The sequence below is a fragment of the Centruroides vittatus genome, unplaced genomic scaffold (assembly GCF_030686945.1).
Source record: "Centruroides vittatus isolate TY-2023 unplaced genomic scaffold, ASM3068694v2 contig_631, whole genome shotgun sequence".
Taxonomy (NCBI): Eukaryota; Metazoa; Arthropoda; class Arachnida; order Scorpiones; family Buthidae; genus Centruroides; species Centruroides vittatus.
Window position 1 is genome coordinate 502,118 of NW_027122388.1, and position 4,885 is coordinate 507,002.

The following is a 4,885-nucleotide window of genomic DNA, read 5'->3' on the forward strand; positions in this document are numbered from 1 at the left end:
CCAACACACGAACCCCGTTTAACTTAGATTTTCTTATTTTAAGTGTCATATTACACATCTTCCTATCCATCGCTCGACTTAACGTACTGAAAGTCAGCGTATAGAATAACCCCACAGTGTCGTATGCCCCTCTTTTTCTCTAACGCTACTAACGTTCAACCCCCAAAAACTTATCGCGGGACATCCAATAGGAAATTTAACGTTCTAGTCCCCTCGAGTACCCGATGGGGACAAATCGTAAATTAAAACACCCTCTTTCCCACCGGTCAACTAATCCCGATCCAGCTGGGGGGGTCACGAGTTTCCATAGGGGAAGAGGTTTGTCTAAGCATCTCTGATTGCTCCGGGTTTTCGGGGGAGGAAGTTCGAGTTTTGGTTTGTGTAACCTTCCCTATTCAGTATATTCAGAAAATTTGCTGTAATCCTTACTTAATCACGCTGAGAAAGGTGTCGACCCCCTGTTTTTCTCCATAACTCTAAGCCCCCCTTTCTAGAGGAAGTTGATACAATATTTCTGCCCTTTATCTGCTCTCTAGCGCTTTGGAAACTCTTTCTCCCTCCCTTACGCTCCATAAATATAGGATATTGGAGGGTATCTTTCATTTTTTAATATCTTTGAAATGTGTTTTTATCCCTCGACTTCCTTCCTCCTTATCTGTACACAGGGAAATATCATTTTAGTTACTAGTTTAAGCATCTTCTAACTGCAAAATTATCTAGAATTTTGCATCGTTTACGCTCTTAGGTAATTTTAAAAATTAATTTAGATCTTCTGTCAACGTTTTTTTGCTAAAAAATGTTAACAGAAGATCTAAATTAACAAGTTTTCTTTAATATTGACTCATTAATTGTGATTTAACTTAGTTAACAACACTCCAAATCCCTTCCATTCCCAAACTTAAATAGGGATTTTTTCTACGTTTTAACGTTTCCTGATCCAACCATAAACGTTTTCTGATCTCCTAAACGTCTCCTTGTTTCACTAGGCCTATAAATTTAACGTTTTCAATCACAGTATATCTCCCTTCCCTTCTTGAAGTTATCCAATCTCTCTTCTTGTCCCTGTTCTACTTCAAATTATCCAATCGTATTGCTTATTTCTGAATCCCTCTAAATTTGTCCAATCCCCAAACACTTCCCGTACGTTTCGTCAGTTTTGTCCAATCACGTGACACATCTAATTTGTATATAGCCTAACCTAACTACCCCCATAATACGTATGTTTGTAGAGCTTCAAATTTTACGCTTTATACCTCTTTATGTATAAAAAGATAAGGTAGAATCTCTTAATAAATTGAGGAGTGAACCTCAAGGAATTAGTGAATTGAAAATCGAACCTCAAGGGATTGAAGGATCGGAGATTGAACCTGAAAATGTTCAAGGATTGGAAGAGTACGCGATTAAGATGGGTTTTCTCTTCAATTTTGCCTAGGTTTTAACCAATCAGGAGCGACGTAACAGCTCCAAACACCCCCAAACATCATGTAAATGCAAATTTTTGGAGTTTTCCTATCAAGAATTCGCTATCTGCAAACTAATTAAGCAAACTTTTGAAAGTTTAAAGCGCTGAGGGAAACAGTTCTTACACTTTCCCTCTTATGCAATCAGAGTTTCCGGATTGTGGATTTATGAGTGGAGTTATCACGAGCTCGCCTCTTATGTAATGACATGGGCCAAGTAAGTTGCTCGCGAGACTCGTAACAACTGATTCGTAACATAGCCTTCGGTTACTACAGCAATGAGACGGACATCGTTAATCTAGTTTAAGTACTGGACTCGAAACTTTCGTGGTCAATTTGTTGTAACAGTTTCAGCATATTGTTCACTTGTACAAGCTGATACAGAAATAGGCTTAATTATATACATTATAAGCAGAATTTACTCTTTAATTTGTATGTAACTGCCCCCTGATACATGTAATTGAAGCGTACAGCATCGTAGTTGCTACCTCTTTATGTATTTAAAAAAAAGTAGGTTCAATCCCCAATAAATTGGGGACTGAACTTCCTTGGAGGTTGGAATTGAACCTGAATAAATTAGAAGAGTGGGAATTGTACCTTTGTCCTTTATCCTCTTACCCCTATTACATCTCAGAGACTCCTGAGACAGAAGAATCAATAAAAATCAAATCACTGAAGAAACAACTACGTTAAATTCGTGTACCAAAAGTCGGATTTACTGCTTCATTTGTATGTAACAACTCGTAATACCTATATTTAGGGGAGTGATAGTTCTATCAGTTCGATTCCTAGTTCATGTAAGAAGCATGGGGTGTCAGCTTTCATGTTTTCTACAGTATATAATTGTATAAATTGTAGATTTATTAGGGAATTTAACCTCATTAGGGGGTCTAAAAACAAGGAATATCAACAGAACAAACGAAGAAACTTTACATTACTATTTATTTCGCTTATAACGAGCCTCAAGTGCTTAAATTTAAGGGCGATAGTTGTATCAGTTCCCTTTCTAAATCTTCTACACTCCTGTTAGACGCATGAGGCATCAAATTTCATGGTTTCTATCCGTTTCTTTATATATAAAGAATAGATTTATTGAGGGGGAATTCAGCCTGAAATAGGCCTTTAAGGAAGCAGACGTATCAAAAGAGCAAATGGAGAAATTGTACTTCAAGCATCATCAGATACATTCGTCTCCCTTATCTTCACACCCCTATTATGTCTCAGGTGCTCCAAAGAGGCAAAAGTATCAATAAAAATCAAATCTCTCGAGGTACAATTATGTTAAAATCCCAATTTTTGAACCCCTAACAGGGGGTTGAAGACGTGAATACTTGGAAAAATATATATAAAAAAGGTTAGCTTTTATGTCAACAAAGGCTAAGACAGCCTAAGAATAAATTTAGACGAAAAAATATCACATCTCTAAATAGAATTTTAAAATTGTTTATGTATCAAAAAATATCAAATCTTGCTTCCAAAAACACATTTTGGATGAATTCCAACCTCGCATGTTCGTTTACACAACTTTTTTTTTTAATATAAACCTCGAAAATAACCCCCCAAACACATACAAGAATCACCCTTGTTGTAGTGTTTCTCCTCGACTTTGATTTATCTTGGATCTAAATTTAGTTAAAGAAAACCTAAACATTTTTAGTATAAGTCCGTGTTTTCTTAGAGAAAAATATTTTCAAAAAATTTTATTATTTTCTAAATTGACTCTACAATAAAGAAACATTTACTTTTATAGGAATTATATAAATAAAATGTTCTAGGAAAAAACTAAATTTTCATAAAAACCTATAAACTTTTCCTACAAAACCGCTAAATTTTTCTAAAAAACCTCTGAATATTTCTAAAATTCTAAACTTTTCTAGAGATAACTTCTAAATTTTCATAAAAACCTCTAAACTTTTCCTACAAAACCCCTAAATTTTTCTGATAAAACCTCTAAACTTTTCTAAAAACCTCTGAATGTTTCTAAAATCTCTAAACTTTTCTAGAGATAACCTCTAAATTTTCATAAAAACCTCTAAACTTTTCCTACAAAACCCCTAAATTTTTCTGAAAAACCTCTAAACTTTTCTAAAAACCTCTGAATGTTTCTAAAATCTCTAAACTTTTCTAGAGATAACCTCTAAATTTTCATAAAAACCTCTAAACTTTTCCTACAAAACCCCTAAATTTTTCTGAAAAACCTCTAAACTTTTCTAAAAACCTCTGAATGTTTCTAAAATCTCTAAACTTTTCTAGAGATAACCTCTAAATTTTCATAAAAACCTCTAAACTTTTCCTACAAAACCCCTAAATTTTTCTGAAAAACCTCTAAACTTTTCTAAAAACCTCTGAATGTTTCTAAAATCTCTAAACTTTTCTAGAGATAACCTCTAAATTTTCATAAAAACCTCTAAACTTTTCCTACAAAACCCCTAAATTTTTCTGAAAAACCTCTAAACTTTTCTAAAAACCTCTGAATGTTTCTAAAATCTCTAAACTTTTCTAGAGATAACCTCTAAATTTTCATAAAAACCTCTAAACTTTTCCTACAAAACCCCTAAATTTTTCTGAAAAACCTCTAAACTTTTCTAAAAACCTCTGAATGTTTCTAAAATCTCTAAACTTTTCTAGAGATAACCTCTAAATTTTCATAAAAACCTCTAAACTTTTCCTACAAAACCCCTAAATTTTTCTGAAAAACCTCTAAACTTTTCTAAAAACCTCTGAATGTTTCTAAAATCTCTAAACTTTTCTAGAGATAACCTCTAAATTTTCATAAAAACCTCTAAACTTTTCCTACAAAACCCCTAAATTTTTCTGAAAAACCTCTAAACTTTTCTAAAAACCTCTGAATGTTTCTAAAATCTCTAAACTTTTCTAGAGATAACCTCTAAATTTTCATAAAAACCTCTAAACTTTTCCTACAAAACCCCTAAATTTTTCTGAAAAACCTCTAAACTTTTCTAAAAACGTCTGAATGTTTCTAAAATCTCTAAACTTTTCTAGAGATAACCTCTAAATTTTCATAAAAAACCCCTAAACTTTTCCTACAAAATTCCTAAATTTTTTAAAACACCCTTAAATTTTTATAAAAACCCCTAAACTTTTCCTACAAAACCCCTAAATTTTTCTAAAAAACTCCTAAACTTTCCTAAAAACCTCTAAATGTTTCTAAAAACATCTAAAATTTTCTTAAAAACCTCTAAATTTTTCCGTAAAACTCTAAATTTTAAATTTAAGTTTCTAAATATCAAAAATTATAAAATAATAGTTCCAATTAAATTATTTTGTTAAATTTTACTTCTAATTTATTTTTTTATTAGAAAAAAAAATTAAATAAATATTTTAATTTATAAAAATAAATGAAAAATATTAAAATTTGACATTTAATTTAATTATTTTTTTATTAATTATTCTGATTATTTCTT